This window comes from Balaenoptera musculus, chromosome 9 (assembly GCF_009873245.2).
Source record: "Balaenoptera musculus isolate JJ_BM4_2016_0621 chromosome 9, mBalMus1.pri.v3, whole genome shotgun sequence".
In the NCBI taxonomy this organism is placed as follows: domain Eukaryota; kingdom Metazoa; phylum Chordata; class Mammalia; order Artiodactyla; family Balaenopteridae; genus Balaenoptera; species Balaenoptera musculus.
In genome coordinates this window covers 55,027,003-55,051,842 of record NC_045793.1, presented here as the reverse complement: position 1 = coordinate 55,051,842, position 24,840 = coordinate 55,027,003, and the positions used below count along the sequence as shown (strand labels likewise).

General features: G+C 35.4%; 1 pseudogene; it reads right to left on the bottom strand.

Annotated features, from left to right (window-relative positions):
* Positions 1-23,305, bottom strand: part of LOC118900540 — a 28,994-nt pseudogene extending 5,689 nt beyond the window's left edge.
* Positions 23,306-24,840: the final 1,535 nt, after the last annotated feature.

The window sequence follows — 24,840 nt, the reverse complement described above, 5'->3', positions numbered from 1 at the left end:
TCCCATTTCTGTTTTATGTTCTTTCATAACTGCTGTTGCTTCCTGAAGGAGTGTGTTTTAAAAAGTTCACTTGGGAATGTTATGTTAAAATTTTCATCTGCTTCAAAACAAAAATTTTTGATGAGTTTTCATTAGTTGTTGAAAAATTTAGTTACTCATTTTCATCCTTTGCTTATAGGGAACCAGACCAAATTTATTTTATGTTATGTATTTTGAATCAGATGGATTTTCCTGAACTAGTGATAGGAGATTATTTTAGGGTGGATTTAATCGAAAAAGGACTTTCCAGGTTTCATTATTCAAGGCTTCTCTCCTCTGCAGCCTGAGTCAGGTATTGAAAATATAGCCCTTCTTTCTGGGTGCCACGTCTCCTCTCAGCCTTTGACTTACAAGGCGAGGGGTTCACTTTACCAGTTGTTCGGCATCATCCATCAAGATTTTCTCTCTTCCCTGCTTTCACTGCCTCGGCAGTTCTGTTTTGTTTATTCAGGAGGCTGCTCTACAAGTTTCCTTTTAGTGTAAGGCTCTCTCCTTCTGGAACTGGTTATTTGTGGGAAATTTCTGAAATCTTTCTGGCCCAAGACCTAGAACTTCCTGTTTTATCCTGATGCCCATTTGCCTCTTTCTCTGGTTCTGTTCTGGTTGGTTGTATCTTGAGTAGTATTTACCCAGAATCTGGAGTTTATTGATATTCTATGTTTTCTAGTTTATTTTTTGTTTGACCAACTTATAGCGTTTCCCATTCGTGTGAGGTTCTGTCTATCTTGGGTTGAATATTTGCTGAGGATTTTTTTGATCTTTAGCCACCTTTTACAACCCTAACTTTTCATTAGTCTCTCTACATATGTTAACTTTATACTTCCTTTTCTACCCTTATATTTTCTGATTGTTCTGTCTTAGGTCCCCCAGTCAATTTTGCTATTTTGAGGAGTGTTTGGCCATGCTTACAGATACCTAGTGAATTTTGGATTTTTCTCTGTCTCCTACTTTTGCTAAAAGGTAATAATTTTTCAACTTTATTATTCCCTTTGCTGCATGTGAGTTTTAGGAGGAGAACTGGAAAGATTTGATACTAGAAGGCTATCATATATCTTTTGGAACCAAAATTCTTGACCTCAACTTCAATAATGAGAGACACAAATATTTATACGATGTGAGTGATGGCAAATTGTACACAATCATATTCAAAATCACCAAATTGCCTGTAAACATTCATACATTTGGGTATAGGCCTATGGGAAGAGCTACCCACTAATATTAGTCAACTTTTTACTACTTTTAAGTGATGTCCTAAATCTAATCTTCCATTAGTGGCCAAGAACATTCTTTGTATGTAATTTAGCTTTCAGTGTATTCTTTTATTTTAGTGCTTAGAAAATGGCTTGACATGTATATGATCCAGGGGACTTGTTATGAACTGAATGTTTGTGTCCCCTCAAAATTTTTATATTGAAATTGTAACGTCCAATGTGATGGTATTAGGTTTGGCGGCCTTTGGGAGCCCTCGTGAATGGTATTAGTTCCCTCATAAGAAGAGACACCAGAGCTTGCTTACTCTCTCTCTCTCTCCCATGTAAGGATACAACAAAAAAGTGGCCATCAGTAAAAGGGGTTGCAGGCTTTCATCTGACACTGGATCTGCCAACACCTTAATCATGGACTTCCCAGCCTCCAGAACTGTGAGAAATAAATGTTTGCTATTTAAGCTCTCCAGTCTATGGTATTCTATTATAGCAGCTAAAATTGATTAAGATAGGCTTAAACAGCAAGTGGTGAATATTGTCATCTATTTACAGCCTTTTTATTCTTGCTGCTTGATTTGGTACAAGTCGTTTGACCTTTAGTTCTTTGAAATTTTTATTTAAAAATAAAAATTTGGGTTAAAGTTGCTCTGTTGTGTCAAATGACTAATGACATTGATAAAAAATATTCTTAAAATAAAATAATATAGTATTGTAATTACAGAGACACATGTAGACATTAGAGTCAGACAGAACACCTGAGATTCAATCCCCACTCCATCGTTTACTGTATGACCTTGGGCAAATTAATTAGCCTCTCTGAGTTCAATTTCCTCATTTGTGAAATGAGGATAATAATGACTATCTCCTGTGTTGTCAAGATGAATGAGATAACAGATAGCAGTGCGTGGTAGTGCTTTTGGGCTGTGTGATTTACATCAGTGACAGTGATCTTGGCTTGACTTTCTTTGCACTTTTTAACCATGGTGACTTAGACACCATGGACACTGGATCCTTTATTTCAAATGTTTATTGATTGCCTTCTAGATGATAAGGTACCATTGTAGATGCTGGTGATATAGCAGTGAATCAAAATCTCAACATTTATAGAGCTTACACTTGTAGTACTATATTTATCAGAGCTTTTCTTGTTAATGTTCTTAAATAAAAAAACATACTTATTGACCCATGTAATTGAACATCTGAAATTCAGGCACAACTGGATCTGGACCCTCAAGGTATATTATTAGGTTTCTCATTCTCCCATTTTTCAGTTTTTCTCTCTACTAAAATGACTTTGTTTATAGGCTAGTTCTCTCCACATGATTGAAAAGATCGTTGCCAGCAGCTTCAACTGTTTGGGTTCTTATACTTACTGGCCTTAGAGGAACCTCATAGATGGCCTCTGATCAGCCCTACTCAGGCCGTATAGCTTCTTTGAAACAATTTCTGGAGTACTTTGCATGACTTGTTCTGAGTGTGGTCCCCTCCCTGCTCCCAGGGTGCAAAAGGGAATGTAGAAGTTTGAGTACTTTTTCCATTTCCACCTCATGAAATGAATTTCCAATAGGAAAGCAGGGTTATTGTTGGAGAAAACTTGCGATCAAGCTATTACAGTTTAGTTTAAGTTCTAAACTATGTGTATCAAAGTTAGGCAGTGTAGGTTGATAGAGTAATTTATTTATATTAGGACTCAAACTCCTTGTACTAATTTGCAGTTGTCAGTGGAGTTCTAGTTATTATACCTTTGTTCTAAAATACCAAGGCTGTCTTTTTATTTTTATTTTTTTAATTTAAAAAAACTTTATTTTACAAATTTATTTTTATTTTTATTTATGTATTTTTGGCTGTGTTGATCTTTGTTGCTGTGTGCGGGCTTTCTCTAGTTGCAGCGAGCAGGGGTTACTCTTCCGTGCAGTGCACACGCTTCTCATTGGGGTGGCTTCTCTTGTAGCGGAGCATGGGCTCTAGGTGTGTGGGCTTCATTAGTTGTGGCACACAGACTCAGTAGTTGTGGCTGGAGGGCTCCAGAGTGCAGGCTCAGTAGTTGTGGTGCACGGGCTTAGTTGCTCCGTGGCATGTGGGATCTTCCTGGACCAGGGCTTGAACCTGTGTCCCTGCATTGGCAGGCAGATTCTTAACCACTGTGCCACCAGGGAAGTCCCAAGGCTATATTTTTAAATTCAAGATTGAAGAAAGTGGTCAAATAGACATTAAATTAGTGGAGGAAGGAATATGATGAAAAATGAATGATACTCTTGGACTAATTCATCAGCGTAATTGCTCTTTGTTGGGACCATTATTTTCATAAATCAACATGGTTTTTACAAATGTTTATTGAATGTACCTTTTATATGTGTGGTTTATTGAAAGATATTTGAGCCTGGATATTTGTGACCTATTCCTGGTTGAATAATTAAAATTGTATGACTTTAAATAAGTCAACTTCTCTGGGTCTTTGATTTATCATCTGCAAGATGTACTGGACCATTCATTAATTCATTTAGCACATGTCTTGATTACCTATTATCTACCTGAAACTGGATGTGCTGGGCATAAAGCAATAAAAAAAAACCCAGATAATGTCCCCAGCTTATTGATATTGATATTACTGTGAGGTTAAAATAATAAATAAGCAAGTAGATATAAAGTATAATATTGAGTGGTAGTAACTACTCTAAACAAGATAAATATAAGGTCCATGATGACAAGGGCCTTGTCTAGCTTCTGCATTTCTTTTTTTCTTTTTTTTAATACAGCAGGTTTTTATTAGTTATCTATTTTACACATACTAGTGTATATATGTCAATCCCAGTTGCCCAGTTCATCCCACCCCCACCCCCCCACTTTCCCCCCTTAGTGTCCATACGTTTGTTCTCTACATCTGTGTCTCTATTTCTGCCTTGCAAACCAGTTCATCTGTACTATTTTTCTAGATTCCACATATACGTGTTAATATATGACATTTTTCCCTTTCTGACTTACCTCTTGGCCATCTGTATGTCTTCTTTGGAGAAATGTCTATTTAGATCTTCTGCCCATTTTTTGATTAGGTTGTTTGTTTTTTTAATATTGAGCTGCATGAGCTGTTTATATATTTTGGTGATAATCCTTTGTCCATTGATTTATTTGCAAATATTTTCTCCTGTTCTGAGGGTTGCCTTTTCTTCTTGTTTATACTTTCCTTTGCTATGCAAAAGTTTTTAAGTTTCATTAGGTCCCATTTGTTTATTTTTGTTTTATTTCCATTATTCTAGGAGGTGGGTCAAAAAAGATCTTGCTGTGATTTATGTCAAAGACTGTTCTTTCTATGTTTTCCTCTAAGAGTTTTAGAGTATCCGGTCTCACATTCAGGTCTTTAATCCATTTTGAGTTTATTTTTGTGTATGGTGTTAGGGAGTGTTCTAATTTCATTATTTTACATGTAGCTATCCAGTTTTCCCAGCACCACTTATTGAAGAGGCTGTCTTTTCTCCGTTGTATATTCTTGCCTCCTTTGTCATAGATTAGTTGACCGTAGGTGCGTCGGTTTATCTCTGGGCTTTCTATCCTTTTCCACTGATCTATATTTCTGTTTTTGTGCCAGTACCATATTGTCTTGATTACTGTAGCTTTGTAGTATAGTCTGAAGTCAGGGAGTCTGATTCCTCCAGCTCCATTTTTTTCCCCTCAAGATTGCTTTGGCTATTCGGGGTCTTTTGTGTTTCCATACAAATTGTGAAATTTTTTGTTATAGTTCTGTAAAAAATGCCATTGGTAATTTGATAGGGATTGCATTGTATCTGTAGATTGCTTTGGGTAGTATAGTCATTTTCACAATGTTGATTCTTCTAATCCAAGAACATGGCATATCTCACCATCTGTTTGTGTCATCTTTGATTTCTTTCATCAGTGTCTTATAGTTTTCTGAGTACAGGTCTTTTACCTCCTTAGGTAGGTTTATTCCTAGGTATTTTAGTCTTTTTGTTGCAGTAGTGAATGGGATTGTTTCCTTAGTTTCTTTTTCTGATCTCTCTTTGTTAGTGTATAGGAATGCAAGAGATTTCTGTGCATTAATTTTGTATCCTGCAACTTTACCAAATTCATTGATCAGCTCTAGTAGTTTTCTGGTGGCATCTTTAGGATTCTCTATTTATAGTATCATGTCATCTGCAAACAGTGACAGTTTTACTTCTTCTTTTCCAATTTGTATTCCTTTTCTTTCTTTTTCTTCTCTGATTGCCATGGCTAGGACTTCCAAAACTATGTTGAATAATTGTGGAGAGAGTGGACATCCTTGTCTTGTTCCTGATCTTAGAGGAAATGCTTTCAGTTTTTCACCATTGAGAATGATGTTTGTCATATATGGCCTTTATTATGTTAAGGCAGGTTCCCTCTATGCCCACTTTCTGGAGAGTTTTTATCATAAATGGCTATTGAATTTTGTCAAAAGCTTTTTCTGCATCTATTGAGATGATCATATGGTTTTATTCTTCAGTTTGTTAATATGGTGTATCACATTGATCGATTTGTGTATATTGAAGAATCCTTACATACCTGGGATAAATCCCACTTAATCATGGTGTATGATCCTTTTAATGTGTTGTTGGATTCTGTTTGCTAGTATTTTGTTGAGGATTTTTGCATCTATATTCATCAGTGATATTGGTCTGTAATTTTCTTTTTTTGTAGTATCTTTGTCTGATTTTGGTACCAAGGTGATGGTGGCCTCATAGAATGAGTTTGGGAGTGTTCCTTCCTCTGCAATTTTTTTTGGAAGAGTTTGAGAAGGATGGGTGTTAGCTCTGCTCTAAATGTTTGATAGAATTCACCTGTGAAGCCATCTGGTCCTGAACTTTTGTTTGTTGGAAGATTTTTAATCACAGTTTCAATTTCATTACTTGTGATTGGTCTGTTCATATTTTCTATTTCTTCCTGGTTCAGTCTTGGAAAATTGTATCTTTCCAAGAATTTGTCCATTTCTTCCAGGTTGTCCATTTTATTGGCATAGAGTTGCTTATAGTAGTCTCTTAGGATACTTTGTATTTCTGTGGTGTCTGTTGTAACTACTCCTTTTTCATTTCTAATTCTGTTGATTTGAGTTCTTCCTTTTTTTCTTGATGAGTCTGGGTAAAGGTTTATCAGTTTTGTTTATCTTCTCAAAGAACCAGCTTTTAGTTTTATTGATCTTTGCTATTGTTTTTTTTGTTTCTATTTCATTTATTTCTGTTCTGATCTTTATGATTTCTTTCCTTCTGCTATCTTTGGGTTTTGTTTGTTCTTCTTTCTCTAGTTCGTTTAAGTGTAAGATTAGATTGTTTGAGATTTTTCTTGTTTTTTGACATAGGATTGTATTGCTATAAACTTCCCTCTTAGAACTGCTTTTGCTGCATCCCATAGGTTTTGGATCACCGTGTTTTCATTGTCATTTGTCTCTAGGTATTTTTCTGATTTCCTCTTTGATTTCTTCAGTTATCTCTTGGTTATTTAGTAATGTATTGTTTAGCCTCCATGTGCTTGTGTTTTTTACATTTTTTTCCCTGGAATTTATTTCTAATCTCATAGCATTGTGGTCAGAAAAGATGCTTGATATGATTTCAATTTTCTTAAATTTGCCAAGGCTTGATTTGTGACCCTGGTTGTGATCTATCCTGGAGAATGTTCTGTGTGCACTTGAGAAGAAAGTGTAATCTGCTGTTTTCACTTGGAATGTCCTATAAATATCAATTAAATCTATGTGGTCTATTGTGTCATTTAAAGCTTGTGTTTCCTTATTAATTTTCTGTCTGGATGATCTGTCCATTGGTGTACGTGAGGTGTTAAAGTCCCCCACTATTATTGTGTTACTGTCGATTTCCTCTTTTATAGCTGTTAGCATTTGCCTTATGTATTGAGGTGCTCCTATGTTGGGTGTGTATATATTTATAATTGTTATGTCTTCTTCTTGGATTGATCCCTTGGGCATTATGTAGTGTCCTTCCTTGTCTCTTGTAACATTCTTTATTTTAAAGTTTATTTTATCTGACATGAGTATTGCTACTCCAGCTTTCTTTTGATTTCCATTTGCATGGAATATCTTTTTCCATCCCCTCACTTTCAGTCTGTATGTGTCCCTAGGTCTGAAGTGCGTGTCTTGTAGACAGCATATATATGGGTCTTGTTTTTGTATCCATTCAGTGAGCTGTGTCTTTTGGTTGGAGCATTTAATCCATTCACATTTAAGGTAATTATCAATATGTATGTTCCTATGACCATTTTCTTAATTGTTTTTGGTTTGTTTTTGTAGGTCCTTTTTTTCTCTTGTGTTTCCCACTTAGAGAAGTTCCTTTAACATTTGTTGTAGAGCTGGTTTGGTGGTGTTGAATTCTCTTAGCTTTTGCTTGTCTGTAAAGCTTTTGATTTCTCCCTCGAATCTAGCTTCTGAATTCTATATCCCTAGCACGTAGGACAGTGCCAGGCCATAGAATGCTCAATAAACATTTGCTGACTAAATGAATGAATACACAAAGAATGAATATACAAATTGAATTGCTTGCAAATCACCTACACTTATTATCATGGATGAGTTCATTGCAGAGATTCAGGGACTTCAGAACAAAGAAAGCCAGTGAAAACTCCTACTTGTTTAAAAACAAGAAACCCATTTGTGTTGGTTAAATTTTAATGCATCCGCTTAGCTACGCTATGTACCCAGTTGTTTGGTCAAACACTAGTCTAGATTTTTCTGTGAAGATGTAATTAGCATCTTGTAATTTTGTAGATATAATTAGCACCTAAAATCTGTTGAGTTTAAATGAAGGAGACCACTTTTGATGAGTGGGCCTCATCCAATCAGTTGAAGTCCTTAGGAATAAAAACTGAGATTTCCTGAAGAAGAAGGAATTGTGCCTCAAGACTGTAACACAGAAATGCTCCCTGAATTTCCAGCCAGCGAGCCTGCTCTACAAATTTGTGACCAAGACTGCACCATCAACTCCTGTCTGAATTACCAGCCAGCTGACCTGATACACACATTTGCCAGCCCACACAATCTTGTGAGCCAATTCCTTAAAATCTATCTCTCTGTGTATCTCCTATTTTTCTGGAGAACTTTGACTGATACACTGATAAAATTATTTTAACAACTCTTTAACTTCCTTGAATTGAATACATTGTTTGTATATAGAGATTTTTAGGAAAAAATCTAGTTTTCTTTAAATTCTGAGACTTTCATCATACTTGATTAGTTTCCTCTGCTAAAATGGAGGTAGTTGAAAACAAATAGAAATGTTAATGTAAGATGTAACATGGTTAACCTTGAGGCTCGTTGTGTCATGGCTATCTCCACACTATTTTCATCTCTCCGTTTATTAATTTTTTTGATCTGTATCAACGTTACACACAAGCTTGTGCGAAGTAACACAGAGGCAGAAGGGGTTCTTTGATCCAAATGTAAGCCAACTTTGGGGTATGGGAGAAGGTAGAGCTATGGAGGTGGAGGAGTCATGCTTTGCTAGAATATTCTTGGGTATGAAGAGGGTGAGCAAGAGCATATGTAATATAAATTTTGTCATATATTATATTTAGCTCTTTTATCAAGAATATATGTTGCTCTTTTATCAAGTATCAATATATAGTTCTTTTATCAAGAACTATAATATAGAGGAAGCTAACTATAGTATATTTCAAAATTTATATTGCGTATGTTCTTGCTCACCTTCTCCCAATGTTTAACACTCAAATAGATGCCAGAAAGTAATCATCAAAATGGCAGAACTTTAAGATGGATGTGGGAGAAAATTGGAATATAACCAAGTCCTAAAATTATTCTTTCAATACAGTTTTTCGTAGGCGAAACAGGGAATCTTAAAAAACAGTAAGATTTTCTAAGAGAGAAATAAATTTAAAAATTCTGACTCCAGACATTGAAAAAGACTTTGAAAGGTTATCTCATGCATTCTTTTACCTCTGGGCAGGTTGTGTGCTTTGAGCCACATTTTAAAGCCCTCTCACATGCAGCAAGAGTGCACAACTCTCCTTAGCTCTCCATTTTAGTATTAAATGATTTTACTTTCAAGAATTCTTCCCTTTATCTAACATAATTTTTCTCTTGTTCTGGTCCAAATTGGAGTTGGAGAGTAGCTGGTGATTATTCCTTGTGTGAGAGCCCTTCATGTATTTATAGATTGTTATTAAATTGTCCCAAATCAACCTTTAATCTTCAAACTGAATAATATCCATTTTCTTGACCTCCTTTAATAGATCTTTTTCCAAACCCTTCAATCACCATTTGTAGCTTTCTGCTAAAGCAGCTCTATCTTTTTCCCTCCTTGTTTACTTGTAGATCACAGAGCCAGAGAGGATATTTTTGGAAGAGTAGGAGTTTGATGAAAGGATTTCATCCTTTGTGTTTATGTATATGTGCACCTTTCTTTATACAATAGATATTTAAAATAACATATTTTTGCAAGTCAAATGATATTTTAATACTCCTAGCAAGTTTACCTTTTAAAGGTTTTAAGTAAATCTTTTTTAAACTGAACACCTTTGTTAGGTAAATATATAAAGAGAGAGAGTTTCATAAATTCAGATTTATATGTTTACATCAAGCTTTCTTAAAGTAGAGGCCATTTCTATTATTATAACATCCTTGTCTTTTTGTTCCATAGCAATTTAGTAACCAATTTCTGCTTGTGAAGTATTATGTTTTAGGTCTGCTTTTGAGTACTACATTTGCGCTATCAGTCCGCATTTATTTGGCACCTATATTAAAGATATTTGTAAAAACATGAAAAATAAATCGTACTCTGTTCTTAAAGAGGTTGCAATCTAGAGGGAGAGATAGAATGCATGCAAATAATTAAAATATAAATTAGGAAGAATGTAAGTGTAATAAGTTGGGACCACAGAGAGATTATCTGGAAACAAGGAAGATTTTTGAAAGAGGTTGCATTTGCTAGGGGAGGCCTTGCAGGTGGTGTAACTTTTGTACAGGTAGAAATAAGGAAGGATCGTTACTAGCAGAAGGAACTATCTGAAAGGTGCAATGGGACTGAAGAGTGGTCAGTGAAGAATCAATTAAAAGAAGAAAAAGCCAAAAGGGAGTTTGGGAGATGGAGTGATTATTGCCTTGATTTTTTTTTTAACTATGAAAATGTATTACTATTGTATGAAAAGAAGGGAAAGAGGGAGGGGGGAAAGTAAAAGAATACATGGCTGGCTGGCATCCTGTAATGAACTAGAAGTAGGAGCAAAACCAGCTAAATAATGTCCAATAATCATTCATCTTCCCTCTACCAGTTCCTCTGGTAAGGAATGTGAATTCAAAGGTAAGGGTTTCCTTTAAAGAAGATGGTGGTTAACATTACTGGGTTTTTTTTTTGGCTACCCAGAATCTAATCACCATTCCTATTTTGGGGGAAGTCCCTGTTATGAGGTATTAGTTGGAGGCTGAGGTCTGTTTTCCACTATGAAAACCAAAGAGGGGGCAGACATTTCTTCTCTCCACTTGAAGCCAGAGCCACATGGCCTTGACTCAGCCAATTTTAAACTCCCACGAATTTTTTTTAACTTTAGGGATTAACAGAATGATGTAGTGACATAAAGCAAACTATCATGTTGACAGTGTATCCAGCTGGGGCAGTGAGGAGTGTCCAGTGGTATGGCATCAATGGCTGAGTCCTCCCCTGTCTCTTCTCAAAACGTGATCTTGACTATATTCCCCACTTTCTGGCCTTCTTTGATTCTTCCCAATTTCCTGAACTTGTTTCTTTAGCTTTCCACCTGACTTTGAGGACTTCTGATATTCTGTGTACAATACTGTTTCTGTTTAAGTTAGCCCAAGTCAGTTTTGGTGGCTTACAATCTAGAATCATGACTGAAACAAATATTAACCTAGAATCTTCACACAGAATGGAGTGAAGTGAGTAGAGATGACATGCCAGAATATTTAGTAGGCATCTACCATTGTCTAGGTAAGAAGGTTCATCATCCAGGTGATACCAGTTGAATGAGGACAGTGGCAATCAGAATAGAGAGGAGGGGCTGCATGTAGGAGATATGATATGTAGGATTGGATATGAGGTTGAACAGCCTGCATTATATGTTACCATTTCATTACCAAGGTTGCTTATGCCTGATCTGGCTGGTTAGGTGAACATCTCACCTCTTTTTCCATAGAACTTGTACTTTCCTTCTGAAGATCTGAGGTGAAGAGGATGCCTTTTTTTAGATGAAAGAGGATTTTAATTTTCAATCAAGGTTGATACATCAGGTCATTGCAACTAATTGAAGTGAAGAAGAATGTAGGGTTGGAGAATGAAAAATGATTGCAAAGTTTAAGGTGAAGTGATTGGTTAAGCAGCAGTATCATTAACTGAAATGGGGACGTTGAAGGAGGAACTCGTAGAGGGAAGGTGAATGATAATTGGACATTATTTAGCTAGGTTTACTCCTAGTTCTAGTTCATTACTGGATGCCAGCTATCCATGTATTTTTTTCCTTTTTTTCCTCCTCCTCCCTCCTTCCTCCCCTCCTCCTTCCCTCCCTCCTTTCTCTTTATACAGTAGTAATACATTTTCATAGTTTAAAAAAATCAAGCAATCCAAAAGCACATACAATCAAATGTTGCCTGGGTTCTCCTGGACCATTGAGAGCTGTACAAAAGGATCTAAAACTTTACCCCATGCAATGTTTCCACCTCTTTCAATAAGATTTCTCTGGATGCCTGGGGGCTTCTTATTGTCTTACTGTTCTTATTGTCACTTTATTTTCAGGGGTCTTCTTTATACATGGCTATTTTATGTTGTATTCCCCAGAGGTTACATAAGCCCCCGTTTACTGTTGTTGTTGTTTTTTTTTTTTACAATAACTTGCCCACATAGAACATTTATGCTATGTCAGATTTCTTTGGATGATGTACATCACCAGTAAGGATCCCTTTGAGCAATGCTACGAACATCTCAGAATCTCATTTTAGAGATTCTCTCTTCTCTAAAGTATTTCTTAATCACTTCACCACTTATGTTTGGCCACCCTCCTCTGTTTCTCATCTTTCTTGGATTCTTTCTTCTCATTCCTCACCCTCTCTCATCTGTTCTGCCACCTCCTGCCTCCTCTGGAATATTGCTCTCCTGGGTCATGCACAGGGATATTGCCCCATTCTTCGAAACCTTGCTATAAACCAACATCCATTCTCTGGGTTTTGCTATTTATTTCAAGTGCTTATCAGGTTATTGTTCCAAAAATAATTGCTTTCTCTGTAAAACAAATCCTTCTGCTAGCTATTAGTTATTTCTCTTCTTGTCACATACACTACACAGAGATGCTATCTATTCATATCTACATATGACAGAAACTGAGTCCTCATGTATATATATCCATAGAGTATGTGCAATATTTGCATATTTTTGCATATATGTCTTAAAAAATAAATTGGCTCATACCATACATAGTCTATGCTATAAATATCTCATTAAATCAGTATACATATATCTTCTTTTTATTATAAATGTACAACAGATTTTTGACCATTTACATATCAATGGACAATGAAGTTGTTTAGAAGTTTTCATTATAATAAGCAATGCTTTAATGACTATTCCTTTACATATATCATTTTGCCTCTGTGTTTCTAATGGTTAGATGACTAGAAATGAAACTACTGTGCCATAAAGATTCAACATTTTAAAAAATTTTTATTTTAATTTAATTTTTTTGGCTGCATTGGGTCTTCATTGCTGCGTGCAGGCTTTCTCTAGTTGTGGTGAGCGGGGGCTACTCTTCGTTGTGGTGCGCGGGCTTCTTATTGTGGTGGCTTCTCTTGTTGCAGAGCACGAGCTCTAGGCAAGTGGGCTTCAGTAGCTGTGGCTCATGGGCTCAGTAGTTGTGGCTCGTGGGCTCTAGAGCACAGGCTCAGTAGTTGTTGCTCATGAGCTTAGTTGCTCCGTGGCATGTTCAACCTTCCCAGAGCAGGGATCAAACCCATGTCCCCTGAATTGGCAAGTGCAGTCTTAACCACTGTGCCACCAGGGAAGTCCCAAGATTCAACATTTTGATTGATTAACACACTGCCCTTCAAAAAAGATGTTCCAATTTACAGTTCCACCATAACTTTTTTAGAATTTCTACTTCCTGCACCCTTGCTAACATTGAATCATTTTAATTTTTGTCAGTATCTTTGCCAAAAATGGTATCTTGCTTTTATTTTAGCTTGTTTTTTCTTCAATATTAGTGCAGCTGACCATCTTTTCAGATATTTGTTTTTTTTTAGTAAGTTACATGTCCACATCTTTCCATTTTAAATTCAAGTTTTGTCTTTAAAAATTAATTTATAAGAATTCTTCCTTATCATATAATGATATAATGTGTTTGAAAATATTTTCTCACAGTATCCTGTATCTTATACCTTTGTTTCGAGTAGTCTTTAATCTTTTCCTTTTTTGAATCTGGATTTTACATCTTGTTTAGGAAAGCATTCCTTTCTCTAAGATTGGAAGTGTCTTTAATATATTGTATTATTATACTTTAGCTTTTGAATCCAGGTGAAATTTATTTTTGTATATGTTTGACAGAGTAACAGATTTTTTCTGAGTGTGGCTGACCGTATGTATACCATTTATTAGATGTTCTCATATTCAGTGCTTGTCATAGACTGAATGTTTGTGTCCCCTGCAAAATTCATATGTTGACATCCTAACCACCAAGGTTATGGTAGGTGATCGGTCATGAGGGAAGAGTCCTTATAAAAAGAGGCCCAAGAGAGCTCCCTTGCCCCCTTCCCATGTGAGGTTATAGTGAGAAGACCACTGTCTATGACCCAGGAAGTAGACCCTCACCAGACACTGAATCTGCCCACACCTAGGTCTTGAACTTCTAACCTCCAGAACTATGAGAAATAAATTTCTGTTGCTTAAAAGCTACATAATCGATGGTATTCTATTATAGCACCATGAATGGACTAAACCCCCCTGGTTTGAAATGCCTCTTTTATCTTTCTTAAATCTTAATTTTCTTTCATTGATCTGTATTTAATAATTCTGGGCTGATACCATTTGGTCTTATAACTATACCTTGTAGTGACATATTCTAAGGATTTAAAAACTATGATTTTTTCACTCAGTGTATTAATTTTACTTAGTTGTTTTAACTTTAATAGCAGTATTACTTAACTTCTTATGTAGGCAAAAAGAAATCAGTATAAAATAAAACAATCTGAATAAAAATTTAATGTTCAATGTGTTTTGGAAATAATCATATGAACTCATGATTTTTATTAATTAAAAATTATATTTTCTAGCTCTGTTCAGGAAAGGGAGAATAAACTACCCCTAGCAGTGAACCTTTTCAGTACTCTGATATGGGTCTCTAAATATAATTCACCACAGATAACAAGGTTCCTTAAAGGCTACGGCAGTTTCCAAGTATGAAACAGGTAATGCAAAAAAGTGAGCCAAGGGACTTCCCTGGTGGTGCAGTGGTTAAGAATCTGCCTGCAATGCAGGGGACACGGGTTCAGTCCCTGGTCGGGGAAGATCCCACATGCCGCCGAGCAACTATACCCATGTGCCACAACTACTGAGCCTGTGCGCCACAACTACCGAGCCCGTGTACCACAACTACTGAGCCTGCACGCCTACAGCCCGTGCTCCTCAATGAGAGAAGCCACCGCAATGAGAAGCCTGCACACCACAACGAAGAGTAGCCCCCACTCGCTACAACTAGAGAAAGCCTGTGTGCAGCAATGAAGACCCAATGCAGCCAAAAATAAAATAAATGAATAAACAAATTATAAAAAAAGAAAAGAAAAGAAAAGAAAAGTGAGCCAAGGAGAGCTTGTTGCACCAAAAAGCAAAGAGGCTTTCAAGGACTGATGGAGTCTTATGAAAACAGCATAGAAGCCAAGGGCTCCTTGGCTGAAGGTGGGACAATTTTATCATTGAAAGAAAAATGGCTATAATTGATTTGAAACGCATGGATACAGTCCATAATGATATCATAAAGAAAACAAAATAAGCCTTATTTCTTATCAGCAGAGATGACCATTATACTAACTTTTAAACATATACATTGGTAATTAAAAAGAAAGTATTAAGCATTTATTCTTCCATTTATTCTAACTGGAAATGAATTTCAGAGAAGCCAAAGTGTCTCAGTTAAAAACAGATTTTTTTTTTTGAAGAATGGCAACTAATCAATGTGGAATAAATAATACAATTAGAAAAATCTTTTTAAAAAATCCATATTGAAATAATTGATTCAGGCAAAGATTATTAGTGCATGCTAAACCATTAAGTGAGAGGTGCTGGAAAACTCAAAATTTCATGGTGACAAATTACGAGCCTAAGGATTTCTTTAAGGTTGGAAAAGGAAAGAATCTAACTTGGCAGTGGAGTAATCAGGCTCTCCCCATGCAAACCCAATGATCAACCATACCAACACTAGCAGTGGACAACCAGATGTTCTGTATCTCTAAATACGATGCTATAAGTAGAACCAGTGTCACCTATTAAACATTTCTACTAAAAAAATTAAACCTGAGTCTAAACAAGGCTATACATCTAACTTCTATTCTTCAGGAAATAGTGGGCATAAAAAAAGAAAATGCTAAACAAGACCATGAAAAAACAGTCAGAAAAATCTCAAACATAGTTCATAACATAGGACAACTTATATAATTTTCCTTTTTTGTTCTTTAAGTCAATGACAAGAAAAGAAAAAGTGTGTCTGTATGTATGTGTGTGTGTGTGCAGTAATATGAGTCCTACTCTATATTAAAAGAGATAAAATATACAACAACCAAATGCCACATGCAGATCCTGCAGGGATCCTTGTTTGAACCTATTAGCAATGAAAATTATCTTTAGGATAATTAAGAATATTTGAATATGAACTGAGTAATAGAATTATTATTAATTTTGTTAAATATTATACTTTTATTGTGGTTGTATAGAAAAATATTCCTAGTTTTTAGAAATTCATCCCAAACTACTTTGGACCAGAGTGTCATAAAGTCCTTAATTTTTAAATTATATTACAGTAAATAAATATATAAACAGATATGGTTAAATATTAATTGTTATGTCTAAGTGTTAAGCTTATGGCTATTTATTTTATAATGTGCCTGTATATATCTGCTTTTCTTTGTATTTGAAAAATTTTATAATAAGTTGAATAAGTAAAAGCAAATATTATGTATATAACATATATCATAAGTTATTTATTTTTAGGATTCAAATAAAAAGGTCTTAGGATATTTAAATTAAGGTTTTATTTTATATATGTGTTTATTATATTGTGTCTTGCTATTCAGTAGTACACCTCTCCATTTATTCAGAATCTTAAAGAAATGTTATTCAGTACTTTTATGGTTTTCTTCATGTAAGGCTTGAATATTTCCTGTTAGATGCTTTTCTAAGTATCTTAAGTGTATAGTTGCTCTTGTCTAGTTGCAGTTGCTATTGACCAGAAAAGTAATGGCCCATAGGGAAGTTGATCTTATTTTTTGGCCATCTTGCTGGACTCTTATTAGTGGTAATAGATAGTTTTACAATTTTATATTTTCCTTTCTAATAGTCCCTTTTAATTGTAGAAAGTAAAATGCATACAAAGACCTATATAAAACATAAATATACAGGGCAATGGAATATAATTAATCAATCACAAATATAATCACCTCCCAAATTAAAAAAAAACTGAAAATTTCCAGCACTCCCTGCCTTGTGTCCATTCTATTTCACATGTTTTGACTGATGTATTAGCCATTCTGAAATTTAATTTTCTAGGTCATAATTATTTTATAATATATTCTTACTTTTTTGAGTTTTATCCAAGAAATTCTGAATTCAAAGAATACAAAATGTGGTCATCAGCATAAAATAGACTATTATATCTATAAGATGTTTTATGTAGGCCTTATACAAGCCACAAAGCAAAAAGCTACAGTAGATTCACAAAAGATAAAGAGAAGAGAATCAAAGCATACCACTATGGAAAATCATCAATTCAAGAAGGAAGGCAGCAAGTGAGGAAGAAAGGAACAAGGAAATTACATAACGGCCAGAAAAGAATAAGATGGCAATAGTAAGTTTTTAACTATGAATAATTACTCTAAATGTAAATTGATTGAATTCTCCAATCAAAAGACATAAAGTGGATGGATGGGTAAAACAAACAAGACCCAACTATATGCTGCCTGCAAGAGGCTCACTTCAGCTTTAAGGACACACATAGGCTCAATGTGAAGAGATGGAAAAAGATATCCCATACAAGTGGAAACCAAAAGAGAGCAGGGATAGCTATACTTTGTCAGACAAAATAGACTTTAAGCCAAAAATGGTAACAAGAGACAAAGACATCATTATATAAAAATAAAGGGGTTAATGCATCAAGAAGATATCACATTCATAAATATATATGCATCCAACATTGGAGCACCTAACAATATGAAGCAAATACTAACAGCACTGAATGGACAAATAAACAATACAATAACAGTAGGGAACTTCAACATACCACTTTCCACAGCTCGTAGGTTAATCAGACAGAAAATCAACAAGGAAACATTGGACTTGACCCATACTTTAGAGCAAACCTGACAGACATATACAGAATATTCCATCTACCAGCAGCAGAATACACATTCTTCTTAAGTGCACATGGAACATTCTCTAGGATAGATTATGTGATAGGTCACAAACAAGTCTTAGCAAATTTAAGAAGATTGAAATCATATCTAGCATCTTTTCTGACCACAGTGGTGTCAAACTAAAAATCAATAACAAGAGGAAAGACAAGTACTGTATGACATCACTTATATGTGGAATCAAAAAAAGCCAAACTCATAGAAACAGAGAGTATAGTGGTGGTTACCAGGGGCTGGGTGGAGTGGGGGCAATGGGGAGATGTTGGTCAAATGATTCAAACCTAAGATGCATAAATTTGGGGGATCTAATGTACAATGTAGTGATTATAGTTATTAATACTGTATTGTATACTTGACAGTTGCTAAGAGAATAGACCTTAAATATTTACACCATGAAGAAATGATAATTATGTGATGTGATGGAGGTGTTAGCTGATGCTATGGTGGTACTTATTTGCAATATATATGTGTAACAAATTAATAAGTTATACATCTTAAACTTTCAAAATGTTATATGTTACTTATAGCTCAAAAAAACCGGAAAAAAAAACATATGAAGTGAGGACAAAGGTGGAGAATAGAAGGGGAAATTGTCTTCTAAATTTGAACAGTGTCGGCAGTTATTGGGAAAGCAGGATGCCATTTTTTTTTTTTTTTTTTTTTTTAGATTTACTGATGGAAGAGAAAAATGTTAAAGAAAAATGAAAACAAAGCCGTACTTTCTTACCATATTGCCACACTAAAAAAAAATCTATTAAGTGAAATAACAGAAAAGTGTGTGCAGTCTAAACTGGAGTTACTGACAGGTATTTAAAGTATCTACAACAGGTATGAAACCCCCAAACCCCAGCAGTGTTTTCATAGGAATTAAAGAAAGGGAGTTGCTGTCTCCCTCCATGATTTTTTGGCCTGCATAAAATGATAAGCACATTTAAGACAGATTTGACACTAGATCGTGAAACTGTCCAACCCAATTTTATATCTGAGGACAGAAAAGGTGTCACTTGTAGAAAATCAAATGTTCCTTACAATGCCGGGAAGCTTACTTTTCACCTTCCTGTCCTGAGTTCTGAAGGGTTTGAGGTTGGCATGCGCTACTGGCAGGTAGAAGTGAGACACAGGTGACTGGCTGTACGTGTGTGGAAGGAATCTTTCCCCAGTGATGCTCTTACATGAGCATCCTCCAAGGATGGCTGCTGGCAGATCCAGCACTAGACTAGTCTCTGTGGTATAGGGAATACAGGAAGACTCATATGGGTTGGCATTCTTCTGGATTATGAGTTGGGAGAGGTTTCACTTTATAATATGAATAGATCTCGACATTTATAGCTTCAGTGATACGTTTACAGAAAAAACTTAGGCCTTATTTCTCTACTGGGCTTACTTCAAACTCTCTTACAATCTGTAAAATCACAAATGAATGGTGAAGGATCTAGAAGACTATTCACATCTGTTTTATTTCCTTTCTGTGTTCATGAAATTTTTTAAGGATGTATAATCCTAGCTTAATTTTGGGGGATAATCTGCTTTCCACAGTTAGGGAGATTTTTTTCTTCAATAAGACAAAGTAACTAATTTTTTGGTATTTCTGCTTCCATAACTAATTGTAATGTATGTAATACGTATTCTACAGGGATGATATGTGAATCAAGTACAAAATGCTTTAGCACTTCCAAATGTGAGGACATCAGAATTACCACTTCTTCTTGCCCATCTTGTTTTCTCAATGCCAATAAATGTATTTTATCATATTAAAAAAAGATAGCAAATATAAGACATTATCTCTCTTGCTTCAGCTTATTTATTAGTTTCATCTGTTGGGAATATATTACATTAATCTACAATTTTTTTTGTTACAGTTATACGACTTTGTCTCTGTGTGTGTGTGTGTGTGTGTGTGTGTATATATATATATATATATATATAAAATACATGTATATAGAATACAATTAAGTATACATATACAGTACTAATAAGTTAATTTGAAAAATTATTTTTTTCCTAGAACACATATTCAGGTTTTGGTATTAATTAGGTGTACTCATGAAAGGATGCTCGACATGCTAATCATTAGAGAAATGCAAATCAAAACCACAATGAGGCACCACCTCTCACCGGTCAGAATGGCCATCATCAAAAAATCTACAAACAATAAATGCTGGAGAGGGTGTGGAGAAAAGGGAACCCTCCTGCACTGTTGGTGGGAATATAAATTGATACAGCCACTATGGAGAACAGTATGGAGGTATCTTAAAAAACTAAAAATAGAACTATAATATGACCCAGCAATCCCACTAGTGGGCATATACCCTGAGAAAACCATAATGCAAAAAGATACATGTATCCCAGTGTTCATTGCAGCACTATTTACAATAGCCAGGACATGGAAATGACCTAAAGGTCCATCAACAGAAGAATGGATAAAGAAGATGTGGTACATATCTACAATGGAATATTACTCAGCCATAAAAAGGAATGAAACTGAATCATTTGTAGTGATGTGGATGGACCTAGAGTTTGTCATACAGAGTGAAGAGAAAAACAAATACCATATATTAACGCATATATATAGAATCTAGAAAAATGGTACTGATGAACCTAGTGGCAGGGCAGGAAAAGAGATGCAGACATAGATAATGGAGTTGTGGACACAGGCTGGGGAGGGGAGGGTGGGATGAACTGAGAGAGTAGCATTGACATATATACACTACCATGTGTAAAATAGATAGCTAGTGGGAAGCTGCTTTGTGAGAGATGGATATTCAAAAAATTTTCAACTCAGTGTAGAAAGCTGTAAATATACCACCTTTGAGTATAATTCTCAGATATTTAGCCTCCCTAAAAGTTATGTTTTACTTTCCTAGGACACAAGTATTTTGAACTTAAAATTTTCTTTTTCATTAGTAATTTCCAAAAATAAATCACAGTAAACCACCCACTGTTAGAACAAGTTCATCTGGATTAATCAGATTTAAATGGGAGGCAGAGCTGAGGGACATCTTGTGAATTGTGAAGAGGCTTTGTAATCAAGATGTAAACATTAAGATCTATAGAACTTCTTAAGAACAGGAGAAATCATTATTTTGATTTCCTCCTTTCCAATTTTCTCATCAAAATGCAAACATATGGTACTTAGTATTTCCTAATTATAATTTATTAATCAAGTATTAAAAAGCAGCTGCATTTTAGAAATTTGCAGGTAGGTATTAGTCAGTCTTGGTTCTACAGTGCTCAAAATAAAAGGGAGAGCAATTGTAGACATGAGGATTAGCTCAGGTTTGCTTCTACATGTCCAGGATATAAAGCCTTCCTGGGGAGGAGGACAAGGAAAAATATTGGCCCATGAAAAGGTAGATAGAGCAAGGTGTTGAGTTCACTCTTCATCTACATGGAAAGTGACGGTATACACATAGTATTTGTTTATCTACAGGCACAAAGAGGTTGTTTCATAAAGCAGAGCTTGTTGAAGATTTTTTTCTGCCAAAATATCCCAAGAGGAAGAGATTGACCTGGGTCTGTGGATGTAGCCCAAATCTCTCTTCCATGAATGGAAAAACTTCTTTAAAATCTAGCTTATTATTTAAAGTATTCATTTGAATGCTGTATTCAACTGTATTGTATATCCATGCTTATATCTTAACAAAAAAAGTTTTAAATTATTTGCTTTCAGGTAAAATTGATATTCTAAAAAGATATGCATTTGTCTCAAAAACTCACCCTGAAATATCAATCTATGTGTGGTGTGCGTTTTCTAATTTGTAATACTACTACTCTCATTGCCCCAAACAGCAATAACCAACATTTATTGAATGCTTAATATGTACTTGATACTGTTCTAAGCCCATTAAATATATTAATTTATCCCATGCTAGGAGTGATGGATAAGGTGCTTAAATTTTGATTTAGTTGGGGGTATGGAGAATTGTTATTATATAATGGAAATTTGCACAAATAAACAATAATGATGAGATATCTTGATGACTTTGGTAACCATATTTTTAAAATTCTGGCCTTGGTCCTATCCTAAAAAAAGAGGGTTTGTACTGTTTAAAGCAATTCAAATTGCTCTATACCAGCAACAATTCTGGAATAGATATAGGTACAAATTTAATCTTATCTGGCAATTTTGATTTAAGATTTCGTATTAATTTTATATCTTCTCCTCTTTACTAAACATTTAATTTCTGTTACTTATATATAAAATATCTGATTAGGTATAAATTTAGTAACTAAATATTGACACTTGGTGAATTTTTGCCTCTGAATTGCTTTCTTATGGTGCTATTTTATCTTTATTTTTTTAAAATCTGGGGTCAAATGGATGGGATAGGAAATGTTGGAGATAAGTTAAACTTTATGTAATTGAAATGTTATTCAATTACTGAGGTCTGCCATCACAAGAAGTGTACAACTAATGAAACCAAACGATTTAACATGAATTTTACATATGTGGCAAAAACTTTGCTACATAAAAGCACTAACTTGCTTGATTACTGTTGGTTTAGTCCAGGTTGAACACAGCTCTTTTTTCAGGGTCAATGGCTATATATGCCCTGCTGGTAGTAAAGTGGCTTTCTTGCTAACTGAACTTTTAAAAAGCATACTCAAGAGATACTAAATGAGGGTGTAGTTTGATTAAAGACTTGTATGGGTAACTATTTTTTAAGACTGATTTGAATACAGAAGAAATCCGAGTTGAGATTTTAGATTATAGCAGAGAAATTATGCCAAAGAAAGTAATAGTTTGTAACCTAAATGAATACTTTCATCCCTTTACAGTCATTAAAATGCATCTTACACTTTAATTTTGGCTTAAATATGTAAAAGCAAGTATTTTTTTATGCCTCTGATATCTGAACACCTCCTTAGAAGGCCCTAAAAATTTAATACTAGTATTCATGGCAAAGTCTGTACTGAAGTAGAGTCCAATGTAAGTTTTTGATATGGCCATGCCAAATTTCAGCATATATTTCCTTGATTTTAATGGGTGTCTTATAATGATAAATTTTGAAGGGACTCAGAGCATGGAGATGTTTAATAAGGATTTGGCATTGAAGGTTTAGTAGTAGAATGTGGCACAAAGTACATAATCAACAAATTTACCAAGTTCTAGGCACTGTTTGAGGCACTAGAGTTTCTTCAGTTAACTAACAGGCTCAATTTCCTGACCTCTTGCAGCATGAATTCTGGTGGGGAGAGATAGATGATAAACCAAAAAGCATAACACATTGTATGTCGAATAATATAAGTGTGATGGAGAAAATGAACCAGGAAAGAGGATATGAAGGCTTTGGGGTGGTAGAGTTTGAAATTTTAAAGTGTGTTTAGAAATGGCCTCTGAGAATTTGCCATTTCAGCAAAAACCTGAAGCAGATGAGCGATCCTTGCAAACATCTGTAGGAAGAGCATTTCGGGCGTGAAGAACAGCAAGTGAGAACGTCCCGAGGTGAGAACTTGTCAGCATGTTCCAGGAATAGCCAGGCAACCCTGTGGCAGGAGTGGGATGAGTAGAGATTTTTATAATAAATGGGGATTTTTAGGTAGAGATTTTAGGCTTTGAGGGAACATTGTTTTTACTTTGAGTGCAATAGGTCATTGGAGGGTTTTGAGCAGAAGAATAATATAACCTGACTTATATTTTAATAGAATCCCTCTGACTTCTATGTTGAAAACTACTCTGGCTTCTGTGTTCTCTTCTCCCTTCTCTGGGAGAGAGGTTCAGACAGGGCAGGTGAGAGATAACGATGTCACAGACTGTCATGAAGAGAAGGTTTGGGGATGTATTTTGAAGAGAGTGCTGGAAAGATTCGCTCATGGGTTAGATGTGAGATGTGAGAGAAAGAGTCAACCATGGGTTGAGTGGCTTAAGTCAGTAAGCGGTTGAAGCTGCCATTTATCAGGATGGGAAGATTGTCGGAAAAGATTTGGGGAAGGGTACGATATGCGAGCAAGCTTTGATGGGCCTATAGGAATTCTCCAGGAGAGAGCAAGGGTGTGGAAGTAAAGACGTACTAGGCAAAGGGATCATTGTGTGCAGTGTCACTGAACCTTGGAAATACTTCAATTGCTTGGCAAGTGGTGAGATATTCAGTGTGGTGTAAGCAGTGTACATTAGGGGCTGGCAGACTATAGCTCACAGGCCAAATCCAGCACACTGCCTTCTCTTTTTTATGTCCCATGAGCTGCACAAATGGTTGAGAAAAAATTAAAAGAACAATATATTTTGTGGCATGTGAAAATTAGACGAAATTCACATTTCAGTGTCCGCAGGTTAAGTTTGATTGGAATTCAACCATACTCATTCATTTATCTATTGCCTGTGGCTGTTTTTGCACTAAAATGGCATATTAAATTGTTGTGACAGAGACTAAATGGCCTGCAAAGGTGAAAATACTTACCCTCTTGCCCTTTATAGAAAAAGTTTGCTGGAGTCAAAACGGAGAATTATTTGGGGGCAGATCGTGAAGTACCTCGTGTGCCTTGCTAAGGAGTTGGGCCTTGATTGTAGGCAACAGAAAGACATCAAGGATGGCTATCTTCCTAAAATATTACAAATAATACAGGAAAAATCCTAGCCTAACCTTATTCCCAGATGGAGGAACAAACATGGAGACAACAATGATTTGCCCAGAGGTTCCCAGCACTTCAGTGCAAAGACTAGGCAAGGACTGTAGTGTGTCAGTGCCCAGAATCATAGTTTTACTCCTGTTCCTCATCATCTACTGTGGAGCTTCTGCATACAGGAAAGTTCCTCCAAAGATCTCATAGAATGTGTATGTCTGCTATAGAATGTCAGGAGAGATAATTACTAGAGTTTAATGTTTTATCCTAACTTACCTACATGTTTAGTTCATAATCAATAAAATTTGAGAAAAGAACCTTCATAAACTTTGAATGAAATTATAATGAAAATTGAGCCATTATTTTAATAAAGTTTGATCCAGAGCAAAGCTGAATTAGGCTAAAATTCGGCACTTCTTCCTCCTCTTATTGGAATAT